The sequence below is a fragment of the Mesoplodon bidens genome, assembly GCF_964165515.1.
Source record: "Mesoplodon bidens genome assembly, chromosome: 3".
In the NCBI taxonomy this organism is placed as follows: domain Eukaryota; kingdom Metazoa; phylum Chordata; class Mammalia; order Artiodactyla; family Ziphiidae; genus Mesoplodon; species Mesoplodon bidens.
In genome coordinates this window covers 154,444,078-154,458,846 of record NC_138178.1, presented here as the reverse complement: position 1 = coordinate 154,458,846, position 14,769 = coordinate 154,444,078, and the positions used below count along the sequence as shown (strand labels likewise).

At 38.5% G+C, this 14,769-nt stretch overlaps 1 protein-coding gene across 14 annotated transcripts in view; it reads right to left on the bottom strand.

Annotated features, from left to right (window-relative positions):
* The window catches only part of NRXN3 (neurexin 3), a gene marked incomplete at both ends in the record, with an annotated part of 1,611,783 nt that overhangs the window by 1,054,568 nt on the left and 542,446 nt on the right, over positions 1-14,769 (bottom strand). The window lies entirely within an intron of this gene.

The following is a 14,769-nucleotide window of genomic DNA, read 5'->3' as shown; positions in this document are numbered from 1 at the left end:
GTAATTCTGTATGCTGTAGACACGACAAAGCAAAACAAGACACTGAACAAAACTTGAGTCCTGTAAATATTTCATGAAGAACAGGAGGGAAGCAGCAGTTTATAACCACCTCAGCAAACAAATACATTCTTGCCAGAGTGCTGCTAGAAAAAGAAAAGAGCAGCAGCACACAATGGCCACTTTTATCTCTCTGGATATGTATCGTGGCAGAATATATGCATAAATGAATATATCTTTATGTCAATATTAGTAGTGCCAGAGAACAAATATCAGGTGCATATGTAGTTAAACACCTAATGGTACAAAATAAAGTATGTATCTCAATGTATACCTTTGTGTGTATCTTGGTGAGTATGTTCTACTATTAACATAGTATTTTTAAGGGGAGGGTGATGAAGCAAAAAACTTAATATAGGAATCAGCTGAAACAAAATTTGTTTCAGAATTCATATTAATTTGCTTAAAAGATTTCAAACACAAGGGGTACCATGAATAGAATACTATTCAATGGAAAATAAGTCTAAATAAGGAAAGTTATTTGATCTAAAAACTATCAGATTATTGAGTGTTGAAAGACCACATCATGAAATGCTGACATAATAGCACTTACACAGTTCTCCTTTTTAAAATTAATTAATTAATTAATTTATTTATTTATTTATTTATTTATTTATTTATTGGCTGCATTGGGTTTTCGTTGCTGCGTGCGGGCTTTCTCTAGTTGAGGCGAGCAGGAGGCTACTCTTCGCTGTGGCGCGCGGGCTTCTCATTGCTGTGGCTTCTCTTATTGTGAAGCACAGGCTTTAGGTATGCGGGCTTCAGTAGTTGTGGCACGTGGGCTCAGTAGTTGTGGCTCGTGGGCTCTAGAGTGCAGGCTCAGTAGTTGTGGCACACGAGCTTAGCTGCTCCGCAGCATGTGGGATCTTCCCGGACCAGGGCTCCAACCCATGTCCCCTGCACTGGTAGGCGCATTCTTAACCCCTGCACCACCAGAGAAGTCCCCAGTTCTCCTATTTTGTTCCTCTTTTCCTCCTTTACTACTTCCTTTTGTCTTAAGTGAATATTTCCTAGCGTATTATTTTAATTCCTTTGATGGTTCTTAACTAAATAACCAAGTATCTAAGAGCTACTTTCTTAGTGGTTGGTCTAGGGCTTACAACATACATCTTAATTTATCAGAATCTACTTCATATTTATACTAACTTAATTCCAGTAAGATACAGAAACTTTACTCTTACATAGCTTTCTTCTGGTCCTCCTTTTTGTGTTATTATTGTTATTCATATAATGTCTATATATGTTTCAAACTCAAAAATACATTGTTATAATTATTGCTTTATAAAAACTTCTTTTTATGAAGTGAAGAAAGGAGAGCTCAGATATATTTATAGAGGTTTTTTTAAATAAGCTTATTATTTACCATGTCTGTCTCTCTTCATTTCTTTTTGTGGATTAGCAGTACCATCTGGTGTCATTTCCTTTCTTCAATGTAGCTTCATTCATTTTTTATTACAATTCTATATGTTATAGGCCCAACAATACAATTTTATAGATTGTTTTATGCAATTTCTTTTTAGATCAGTTAAAAGAAGAAAGAAAAAGAAATGTGTGATTATACTCTTTTATCATTACCTACATAATTACCTTTATTGGAGCTCTTTGTTTTTTCATGTAGATTCAAATTACTGTCTGCTCTCACTTCTTGAACTCCTTTTAGTAGTTCTTATAAGGCAGGTATACTAGCAATGAATTCTGTTTTTTTGTTTACCTGGATACATCTTTGTTTCACTTTTACTTTTGAAGATGCTTTTGTCGGCTATAGGATTCTTAGTTGATGTTATATTTTTTTCAGCACTTTCAATGTCAACTCACTGCCTTTGGCCTACATTGTTTCTGAAGAGACATCAGCTGTTAATCTTATTGTGGGCCTTTGTATATGATGAGCCACTTTTCTCTCGCTGCTTTCAAGATTTTCTCTTTGACTTCCAACATTTCTATTATAATGAGTCTGGATGTGAATGAATTCCTTTGTACTGATCCTACTTAGAGCTCACTGATGTGTAAATTAGTGTTTTTCCTCAAATTTAGGAAATCTTCAATCATTAATTCTTTAAATATTTTTTCTGTCCTATTCTCTCTCTTTTTTCCAGGACTGCCATCATATACATATGTTGGTACTCTTAATGATGTCCCATATTTCTCTGATGCTTTGTTTATCTTCATTCATTTTTCTTTCTTCTATTTAGACTGTATAATCTCTACTGATCTATCTTCAAGTTTGCAAATTCTTTCTTCTGCTAACTCACATTTACTGTTGAGCCTCTCTAGTGAATTTTTCATTTAGATTATTGTGCTTTCAAGCATTTTAGATAGATAGATAGACAGACAGAGAGACAGACAGGGATAGAGAGGTAGGTAGGTAGATAGGTAGATAGATAAATAATCCCCAAATGATAGAAAATTTGGAATTGAAAAGTTGAAAAATATATATATGTATAATTTTAATCTCTTTATTAACATTATCTATTTGATAAATCACTGTTATCTTATTTTGCTTTAATTCTTTAAGCACAGTTTCCCTTAATTCCCACAAATCCCTTTGAAAATATTTATAATAGCTTTGGTGTAGTTGTCTGCTAAGTGCAACATCTGGGCAGTTTCTATTGCCTGTATGTACTCCTATGTATGGGTCACACTTTTTTGTGTATGTTTCACAATTTTCTGTTGAAAACTGGACATTTTAGATAACAGACTGTAGCACGTCTGGATACTGTTCTCCCCTCCCTGACCACCACCAGGGCTACTTCTTTCTGTTTGTTCATTCATTTATTTGTTTAATGACTTGGGTGAACTAATTCTGTGACATATTTTCCCAGCAGTGTGAAGGCTCTGATGTCCTTGTTCAGATATTTTTCCATTTTTTATCTTTTAGCCTGTGTTCCTAGGTGTTGTTCCTAGGTCAGTATAAGCCACTTATTGCTCAACTATTATACCTAAGCCCCCTTGGTCAGTTAACTTTTACTCATTATCTGGTGGATTTGTGTGACTTGGAGACTGCTTTCACAGTTCAGTACGCTTAAGACTGCCTCACGTTCAGCCAGGGACTAGTACTTGGAAGTTGCCCCTCCTGTCACTCCTGAGTCGGTGCAGTCTTGGAAATATGCACAGTCCTCCAGGCCACCAAGGATAAGTGTGGTTTTAGCTTTAAGCCTGGTCTCCTAGGGGTATCCCCTGGCTAAAAGCAGCTTATCATTCAGTCAGTTAAGAGGTTGTACTTAAGCCCCTTGAGCCAATGGGCTCTTCCTCTTACTGATGGATGTATGTATAGCTTGGTAATACTTTCAAATCTTCCCCATCTCCTCCTCTAATTAGCTCTGAGTGGGTGTATCCCAGCAAATGTGTACAACCATCTAGACCTCCATGGCTTTTTCTACCCCTGATTCTCTTTGCTAAACTTCTGACATTAGCAAACTTCTGGTCTGCCATTTCACTCATTGCTGCTAGTATCATAGACCTACCTGTCCCTTCAGAATTGATAGTGACCAAGATCACCATTATTTTCAAAAGTCCTTTACCCATAAACTTCTCTAATCCTTGTTCTAAACAGCCAGGCAGAGCTGTAGAGCTCTTCATCCTAATAACTTGCATCTACCCTAGAGCAGAACCTCTGTGCCACTACTCAACCCAGTTGTGTGCAGAAACAGTGGCCCACTTCTCCCTGAGTGACATTCCCATTCTGAAAGTGGGCCTGGGAGGAAGATGATAGGTCCTGGTCTTCTCAGCTTGCCCCACCTAACAGGAAACATGACTAAGCTGGGGCAGGGACAATTGGAGCCCCTATATTCTTGACAGGCCAAACCTGGGATAGAGCTTCTGCTCTATGAATGGAGATTTGGAGAATAGTAGGAGAAGTGAGCCCTCCTCTTGGCTGTGCCTATCAGGAATATTGCTTCTGCAACATGGAACTGGGGAGAGTTGAGAGGCACCAGTAGCCTGACCATCTGAGGTGAAACTGTAGTCCTAGTGTAACTGGTTGGAGAGGGAGATCCTGTCTTCTTGGCCATAACCACCTGGAATGAAGATTCCAGAACAAGGAGCAGGGCTGGGGTAGGAGAAGGGAGCAGGTTGTGGTTTAAATACCATAGTTGTCACTTTTCTTAGTGAGATTTAGTAGATCTCTTACACAAATGTTTCTCCATTTGTTGTCTGTCCTTAGAACAATTTTCAGAGATTTTAAATGGTTGTGTGTGTTTTAATAATTTTCACCAATTAAATGGTTGTTTCACTGGGGAGATCTGCTAAGTTCCTCGTCCAGCCATTCTAGAGTTCCCTATTTTGATTATTACAAATGTCTTATATATCTTTTCCCATAAAATTCCTGGACTCCAGATTCAGGTGAGGTTCCCTGGTTGGTAGCACTTTGCATTTATTGTTGCACATCACTCCTGGAGAAATTAAGCACACGTTTTGTTCACCTCAACTGGAAGAGTACTCTTGGAAGCTTGGGCTTGTTTTCCTCCAGACTTTGCCCCACATGCTTTTTCCCTTTGCTGATTTTACTCTGTAACTTTTGCTGTAATAAACCATGACCATGAATATAATATCTCAAGTCCTGTGAGTGCTTCTAGAGAAATATTCAAATTGAGAGTGGTTCTGGGGACCTCTGATACCCACATACAGTTGTTCTCAGGGTACTGGGGGATTGGTTCCAGGACCCCTTGCGGACAACAAAATCTTTGGATGCTCAATCACTTATGTAAAATGGCACAGTATTTGCAGATAACCTACAAATATCCTCCCATATACTTAAAATCATCTCTAGATACTTATAATACCTCATACAATAAAAACGCTATGTAAATAGTGTTAAATACAATGTAAATGCTCTGTAAATAGTTGCCAGTGTGGCAAATTCAAGTTTTGCTTTTTGGAAATTTCTGGAATTTTAAAAATATTTTTGATCTAAAGTTGGTTGAGTCCATGGCTATGGAACCCAAGGATATTATCAACTGTATTCTTTGTTCTACATTCATAATGTGTATGATCATTATGTGTTTGTTGTATATTCTAATATGGTCATTATTCTCACCATGCCTTTTGCCACAGTTTCTCCATTTCTAAGTAATTTTATTTCACCTTTTAAGTGCTTGGATTTTATGGTCACACCTTTTTATTTTATTTTATTTTTTGTTGTTTTTTCTTTTAAACATACCCATCAGTTTCTTTTTTTTTTAACATCTTTATTGGAGTATAATTGTTTTACATTTTTGTGTTAGCTGCGGCTGTATAACAAAGTGAGTCAGCTATACGTATACATATATCCCCATATCCCCTCCCTCTTGCGTCTCCCTCCCACCTTCCCTATCCCACCCCTCTAGGTGGTCACAAAGTATATGGTAACACCTTTTTAAAAAGAATTCACTCGTATTATTATTACCAAAGTTTGTTCATGTTTGCGAAAGTCTATTTGTGCTCTTGATATTTGAATTGCATCATGGTTGTGTGTAATTCTTGAGTCACACTCCATTTCATGCAGAATTTTATACACTTTGATTTATTGTTCTTGAGATTGTATAAGGCCAACATTTCGTCTCACAGGTGGTAAATGATGTAAATTTTGTATAGATGCCTAAAGAATATTATTTTATTCCTTGAAGCCCAATGACATGATCAATACACATCTCAGTGTTGAATATACTATATCTGATTTTCTTAGAACCCATCATGCTATTTTGAACTTTATAGAGTCAGTTCTTTATATTAGGAACAAATTTCTGGTTTAATGCCTTTAGGTAATCTCTTCGTTAAAGTACTCAGTTTTTCTGTTTCTGAGGTCCAATTATCTTGTCTGTCCTCCATACCTCTTAGTTTCTTTATTATGGATTTCTGCTCTTTGACTTTTCATCAGCATTCACTGTGAAGCATTTTCCTTCTATCAATACCTCAATGTTTAGCCATGTATTCTCTGCACCCCTTTTGTTACTAATTATTTCAAATAAGTTATGTGATCATATTTTGGCTCTCAGATATTCCATATACAGTCTCTCTTTTCCATTCAGTCATTTAATTTGCTTTTACTTTTTCTTTGAATTCTTGTACCATTAATTAAATTCTCTTAAAATATTCTACAGTGCAAATGAGCTACGGACTACACAGCTCATGGGAAATTTTTCTGTCCTTTGGTTTGTTTTCTTCTAGATCAAATTCCTTCAGTTCTCTAAGCTATACCTATGTTTTTCTTAAATTTTATTTGCCTGATGTCTTCTCTTTGCACTGTCATGTCACTGTCTTTCCTGCTCATACTCAGGTGGCTCTGTCCAGAGTTTCTAGTTGTTCACATATAGTGTCAGTGATTTACTGGCTCCCAGAGTCATCCACAGTTTAATGGCTTCATATGTTTAGTTCTATGTACTGTTTTTTCCTGTCGGCTGACAGATAGCAATGTGGAAGGAAATGGATGGGAGAAATGAAGAGCTCAGCCGAGACTGTGTGTAACCTTCATTTAGCCTTCAGAGCCGTGCTGTCATTTCTGAAGCTTTGTTAAATGTCCTCTGCTCTAAGGCAGCCCACCTGGTGGAAGAGTGCATCCCAAGGCCCTGATGGTGGGAATGATACATGAGAACTTTTGAGCCCTTTAGCCCTGCTGACATCTCTTTTGATCCTCAGTCCTGTTGTTTGTTTCTGTTACATGCAGTGGCCTCTTACAAACATTCCCATTATTCTTCACTCAGAGAAGAACATCTACTCAATCTATTTCTTTCCCTCTATAAAGGTATTTTAGGGATAATTCTCAATATTTTTTTATCAACTAGACAGTACTGTACCTGAGGAACACAGGCAGGGTTGGCAGCCTCATCATGTTTGACCATTCCTCTTAACTTGGCTTCAGAATCATTTATCTTGCTCCTATTTTTTGAGACTTACGACACTGAGTTGTGCCTGTTTCCTTACTTACGGCTGATGATTATTTGGCTGGTATACCCTTTTCTGTTTAACTTGAAAGAGAGTTTCTGGTAGGCAACTTTCCCCTATCATCTTCCTACCTCTTTTCATAATCAAATCATTGCATCTAACACCAAAGGAACAGATAGGAAATAATCAAAACTGAGGGTTCTTTAATGTTATTATAAGCATATCTTGTTTTAGATGTGATGAGGTCCTAATCAAGAAGATAAGTGAAGATTATAGGGAAAATTGACTGTAGAAAGTAAATGGTCCAGAGAAGTTCTTCTTACCTACACAAACTTGGAAGTGACACCATTTACATTTCCTACAGTTTTAAAGGAGAAAGCCAGATTGGTAGGCATGGACAGGGAAGGGATAAAACAAAAGCACTAGACAACACAATCTATGTAATGCTGCTAATGAATGCAATGGGTCCCTTGACATCAATACAGTACTATAAGCAACTAGCAATATGCTTTCAGGTAGTAGACTTCCCAGGTCTCACTTTGCACATAGCATACCAAGCAGACTTCCTAGCACTATCCACTGGCCCTTAAGCCATCTACTGTAGAGAGAAGATACTCTCATGGCCAGCCTTGTAAGCAAAGTACCAATAAACAATCACCCACCTCACCATCTTCTCTTTTTGTACCTTCAAGACATCCTCCTGCTCACTCATGTAGCTACTGGCCTCATACACTCCCTAAGTGTGTTTTATTCTAACAAAGCTACCAAAATAGACAGATTGCTTCCTCTCTACCCAGACTGGGCTGATCTTAAACACTGTGCAAATCTATGCAGGAATGCCCACCAGGTTCTAATTCTGTATTTTGCAGCAGCATGAGCAACATACATTTCTAGGTCTGAGCAGACCCAACAGTAGCCAATAGTTCCAGGGAATCAAAACTGATATGAGGTGATGTCCTCCCTCTCATGGATAAGGCTGAGAAGAACTAACTTTTCACATTCTCAACATCATGCTGCCATTACATACAGTTCGATTGCTTTCCCATCCCCAAACAATTAAAGCACTCTAAAGCCATGACAGAAGCATTCTCTTTAGTCATGACAACCCAAAATATCTCCAGACATTGTCAAATGCCTCTTGGGGGAAAAATCGCCACCCCCAACCCAAGTGAGAACCACAATGATGATCCCAAATGGGCTAGAGTATATGGATTGGAGTGATAAAGTTAAGACTGAAGGGAGATGCAGAGGGTCCATTATAAAAGAGCTAATAAGCACAATTAGGAAGTTTGGATATTAGTTAACATAAGAGGGTCTTTAAGACAGGAAATGACACGATAAGACTTGCTTTTTAGGCTAACTCTGGTGCTGCAGGGAAGACAGAATGGCATGGTAAGAGATTAGATGCAATCTTACCCAATTTTCCTCCAGATACTATTGCCGCTGCTTTATTTTGCAAACGTATTATGAAATTTCAAAACAATATTTATAAATGATGGTGGTATGTTTCTTAGAATTGATCTGACTCTTTGGTCAATTCAAGAAAGCTCTACCGGGCAGAGCTGCAATTACACATATTCAGAATCATTGCTCAGTGTGCTGTCTCTATGAGTATATAAGCTTGGAGTTAGAAAATTTGGGTAGAATCCTAGATCTGCAAATTATTATATATATATATATATATTTATCCACGACTTGGAGTTAGAAAATTCGGGTATAGTCCTAGATCTGCAAGTTATTTTATTTTTATTTTTATTTTTATTTTTTTGGCCTCACCGGCATGTGGGATCTTAGCACAGCATGTGGGATAATCTTAGTTCCCCGACCAGGGATCGAACCCATGCCCCCTGCATTGGAAGCATGGAGTCCTAACCACTGGACCACCAGGGAAGTCTTAGATCTGCAAGTTATTTAACTGTGAAATATTCTCGGGCTTCAGTTTCCCCATTTGTAACATGTATAATAATAATATTGAATCAGCCAGGATACTAATAGGAAACAGACGGCCAACTCAAATTATGCCATTTGATGAAGGTTTAATAAAAGTAATATTTACAAAGGTAAAGGTAGGGAATAGTGAACCCTTCAGAGGTAATATGGTATTTAGGGCTATTAAAAGCAGACCCATATTATTACTATGTCTAGGCTTGATAGAGCAAGTGGAAGGTCAATTGCCAGAACCTTGAAGGGGGAGTGGAAGAGGGAGAGAGAGAGAACAAGGGTGCACTATGAGTGCCTCACAAGACTGTGACCTTATGTCAAGGGGTGCAGCCAGTTGGCAGCCATATCACAGACAAGAAATTAAATATTCAGACCTCATTCTCATCATTCCTGCATGCTTCCCATTGGGCAAATTCAACTGGAATACAAAAGGGTAAGAGAGGCTGTTAATGCAATCCCTATAGGATAACCTTCCAGGGTACAAAGCTGAGTAAAAACGTATGAAGAAGAGTGAAGAATGGATCCAGGGTTGCAAAGAAAAGCTATCCATCACAAAGGTGAGCCCAAGAGAATGACTGCGAAGATATCCAAATGTCTGAAATTAATGGGTCCTCAATGAATGTTACATGTGTACGTGCACACACACGTGTTTTAATTTCCCTGATGTCTAGAGATGACCCATTGCTTTCACGTGCAGATACTTCCATATTAGAGGCAGCATTGATCAGTAGAAAGAGCTTAGGTGTCTGGAGGCCAACATTCCACTCCCAGCTCCACCTCTTATGGGCATGCAACCTTAGGAAAGTTGCACATTCTCTGACTTTCCTTTTCCTTTATGTACATCTTCAATCATTTTCAAAAGTCATATAAGAAAATACATTTGAAAGAGCTCTGCAAACTATAAAGTGGAATGTAATTGTGAAGGGTTAAAGTGTTTTGTTAGTCTTCCTCTTTATTATAAAATCTACTTTGGTTAAATAGAGAAATAAGGTAGACATTCTGCTTTCTTCTGTTCTCAAATTCCCTATACAATGGGTCTACTTTCATAATAATGGTAGAGATTGCATTCAAGAACACTAGAGCCCTATTATTTACCTTTGATAATAAGCATGGCTCATTACAGTCATAGGCAGACTACGTTCAGTGACTGAACCTGACATCCAGCTACGATTTCCATCCTGAAAAACAGACAGCACTATTCTGTAGACTTTCATTTTTGCCCAAAGCTTGCTGTCTTACTCTGTCATATTCTTCCTGTCAGTATTCCAGAGAATACATTTGCTCTCTCATTATCACTGATGATCGGTTACTAAAAATTTGAATTAAAAAAGTTTTACCTCTGATCCATCAACAAGGATGACTGATTGCAGGTATGGAACTATATTGAATGGATTTGTATATTTATCACCTTTACTTTATTCTAGAACACTGTTAGACAACAGCATTGAGCAGACACAGTAAAGTGATTAATGGCCAACTTGCAGCCTGTCCTGGTTGTGTTTCCCAGGCTAGTTTTTGATGTTTTCATTCCCAAATGACTGGATTGAAGGCTCAGAGAACTGTTCTGCACACAGCTGTGCTCACCAGAATGTGATCGCTCCATTATTGTCTAAGGCCAGACCAGAGAAACAAGTTCTCCAGGGCAGCAAAAGAGAAGACATTTTCTACTTGCCAACTGTTCTGCAATGTAACAGCTCAACAAACCTCAGTTATGTACAGATTTCTTATAAGAAGAGACTGGGCCAGTATTTCAACATGAACCAAAGTCAAATTGTCTAGGAATATAAAATACATTTCCTAGAAAAGTCAAACCAATGAAGAAATTGCCAGAAGTCTAATTAGCTGATTAAAGTAGAAACAGTCTCTTGTGATTTTATAAGGAAAAAAAAAAGAATACAGAAGTTGTAAAATTACTCTTTCTGAATTGCAGAGAAATTTAGAGTTCAAAACTTAAAATTTACCTTCATTCAAACCTTTATTTCAAAACTGAGGAGACTGAGGTAATATTTAAAACCTTTGACTGTTTTTTTCTTAAGGAGATATTAAAGACCTTCCTTTTTTTCCTATTTGGGATCCTGCTTCCAAAATCAGGCTGTATAAAATCAGCAATGATCTGAAACAGGTGAATCAATAGATACATACACACACACACACACACACACACACACACTTAAAGATCTATTGAAGCACCTAGTTCAGAGTACTGTTGATACATATATATGATATATATGATATACATATATCATATGTATATAAGATATATGTTATATATATGACATATATGATATGTGTACAAGCTGTTTCCAACACTACTTAAGCAAAGTTAACTATGGAATGGAAGTACAGAAGAACTGTGACAGTGCCAGACATTGCACCGAATTCACGATGGACATGAATTAAAAGGTATTTTTTTCTAACGGGTGTAACTAAGAGAATTAATAGAGGGACATCTCACAACTCTACATTCGTGTACAGTAGAATCTGGAGTTGCACGGGTTAATAAACTAGCCTTGGAATTGAATTCCACATAGTTCTGCAACACTTAGAATGTTGTTAGAGTGTATGTTGGATCCTATGTAGTGTCTCAGGTTGACACATCAGTTCATCAACCCCCTGGCCAACTCTTGCTCAGTAGAACATGCTCTTCTACATCATATGTGGTATTCAGTTCCAAATCATTAGGGCACATTTTTAAGCTAATAGTTGGGCTTATTTAATCAAAACATAGTATTTTAGTGCCTATTATGTTTTCCGGCACTGTGCTAGACTGGGGATCTAGAAATCGACAAAGTCCCCACCTGTGGAGCTTTAATATTAGCTATAGTCTCCTGGGGGTAATGGTTGAATAGAAGTAACCTTGTTAGTTGAGTGATATAAGTGGCAAGTAGCTATTGTAACACACTAGGGAGAAAAAAAATCAACAGGCATTGCTCAGATTTTTCTTATTCTCAAGCCTTCTATCAATATCATGGTATAAGACCTTTCGAAGAGTAAGACATCAGATAATTTTATCAAGGCATAAGCCACAGCCATGGAATGTCTAACAATTATGTCTCAATTCCTTTGTCCTAAAAGATGGGGTGCATGCTAGGGCTATCGCTTCCTAAGGTAAGGGACCCTGGGGCGATTATTACACAAAGCGTGATGTTATGCTTAGCTTGCCAAATTAAAAAAGAAAAGTTGTAACTATCTGACTGATGACTAGGATGTGTCATATGCAGGCTGTTAGCACAGTAACAATGGAGAGCACAGCTAAAATTAAGCTATAAACACTTCTTCTTGTCAGGCCCCCATTCCCCTGCAAACAGAATGCTGTTTTACAGGGCTGGCTAACTGTATTGTAAATTATATTACAGCCCGCAGCTCAGGAGTTTCTAAGTCTACAGGGAACAAGTTATCTGGCTCCGCCACCATGCTTAGCTTGCCAAAATTGCATGTGAGGCACACTAGTCTGAGAGAGATTGCTAAAACTGAGAAATGAGTGGGCCAAGAACAGCACTGGAGCAGAAGAAGAAAGTTACATGGCACATGACATTAATTTGTCCCTCAAGTTTTCCTCTTGGAGCTTCTGTATGACTCAGCGACACTATCTAGCAGTCCCTGAGTCAACAGTTAATTATCCTGTAAATCACTAGACAATCAAGGGTGCGTCTGATGAACGGGTGGATGGTTTCTAGTACAAATGAAAGGTCCCTCACCTTATTATACCACCCTCAAAATATTTCTGGTTTCTTGTTTATTCCTCTAACTAGCAGACGGTATCTCTATCTGTTTTCATGGGGGGTTTTCCTTTGCTCTTTTATTTTCCGCATAGTTGACCTAGTGTCATTTTTCTAGAAACAAAACAAATCATGTCACTTTCCAGTCAAGTACTGTCAATGGCATCACAGTATCTACTACTTAGCACTGGATTCTGTCTCTGATGATCTGGCCTGTGGTCATATCTCCAACACAGTTTTGCCTGTCCCCTCTGTGCCCCTTCACTTTTGCCATAGAATACACCATGGGCTCCTAGAATATGACCTGCTCCTGTGACTCTGCTCTTGCCACTACCTTCGTATGGAATGTTCTACAGTCCCTTAACAACTGGCTAATCCTGGCTTATCTACTAAGAGTAAGCAAGGCTCATGGACTCTGCCTTCAAAACTGAGTGAGTCTCCTTTTCCGTGTCTACTTCCTTAGCTCAAGCCCCCATTCTCTGCCTGCTAGCTAGACTTCTAATCTTCCCCCTACTTTCACTCTTCACTCTCAATAGTCTATTCTCCACTTGGCAGCCAGAGCAATCACTTCCTTCCCCTGATCTACCCTCCCATGGCTTCCTAAGGCACTTAGAATACATTGGTACCCCTTGCCTGACTCACAAAGTCCTACACGATTTGTTTCTTCTCTATAGGGTGATCTTATGTCTAGGTTTGGCCCAGACAGTTCCATTTTACTTCTACTGTCCTGGTGTAATTATTAATAGTGCCACCTTTTATTCAAAAGTATGCCAGTGTGGACTTAAAGCCAGCTGGTCAACCTACTTCTACAGCTCATCTTCTACTATTATCCCCTTGTCCATTATAGCCCAGCATGCTGGCCTCTTTTTGTCCTATTGAATAGGACACATTCAGCCAACGGGCATTCAGCCAACCTGTTCTTCCTCATGGAATTACCTGCTCCCTGATTTTTTTGCATGGCTTGCTCCTTCTCATTCATGCCTTGGTCCTAACAGCTTAACTATCAGCTCCTCAGAAAGGTATTCCCCAATCACTCTATCTAACTGCCCGTTTCCCCCAAGCATGTTCTATCACATTGGCTCATTTACTTTTCATCCCAGCACTTAAAATGTCAGGTTTTTGTTCATGTGTTTATCTGACACCTCCTTCTAGAGTGGAAGCTCCATGAAAGCAGTACCTTTTCATGTTTACTACCATGTAGCTCCTTTTTAGAGGAGTGCCTGGCCTATAGCAGGTTCTCAGTAAAATAGATGGTAGATAAAAGACCTCAAGCATCACCTTCTCTGTTCAGTCTATCCTGGTTACCTGCACTCCCTTTCCAGATAAGATCAACCACTCCTTCTCCATGGCCCCTTTCTATCTGGTGCACACATATATTACAGGCAATGCCTACAAGACTGTTTCTGTGTGCCTTTCATTTTAGTTTACAAGTTTGCTTCTCTCTTCAAGCTGCAAGCAAATCTGAAGGCAAGTGTATTTCCTGCTCATTTTTTGTTTCATTTAGTTTTTTGTTTTAAACCTTGTATTTCAAACTTACATACTTACAGAAAAGTTGCAAAAACTATACCAAGCATTCTCTTACACTTCTCACCCTATTTCTCCTAATGCTAATATCTTGCATAACCATAGCATGATTTTAAATAACAGGAAATTAACATTGGCACAATATTTTAAATAAACTTCAGATCTTTTTCAGTTTTATGACTTTTTCCACTAATGTTCTTTTTCTGTTTCAGGATCCTACACTGCATTAGTTGTTATTTCTCCTTAGTTTTCTCCAGTCTATAATAGTCCCTCAATCTTTCCTTGTTTTTCATGTCATTTTAAAGGGTCCTGGTCAGGAGCTTCCCTGGTGGCGCAGTGGTTGAGGGTTCGTGCCCCGGTCCGGGAAGATCCCACATGCCGTGGAGCAGCTAGGCCCGTGAGCCATGGCTGCTGAGGCTGCGCGTCCGGAGTCTGTGCTCCGCAACGGGAGAGGCCACAACAGTGAGAGGCCCGCGTACCGCAAAAAAAAAAAAAAAAAAAAAAAAAAAGAGAGAGACTACTGGTCAGATATTTTATTAAATATCTTCAATTTGAGTTTTTCCTATGTTTGTTCATGACTGGAGTGAGGTTATGCATTTTAGGCAAGAATACCACAAAAATGACATTGTGTCCTTCTCAGTGCATTATATCAAAGGGTTCATGATGTTGACAT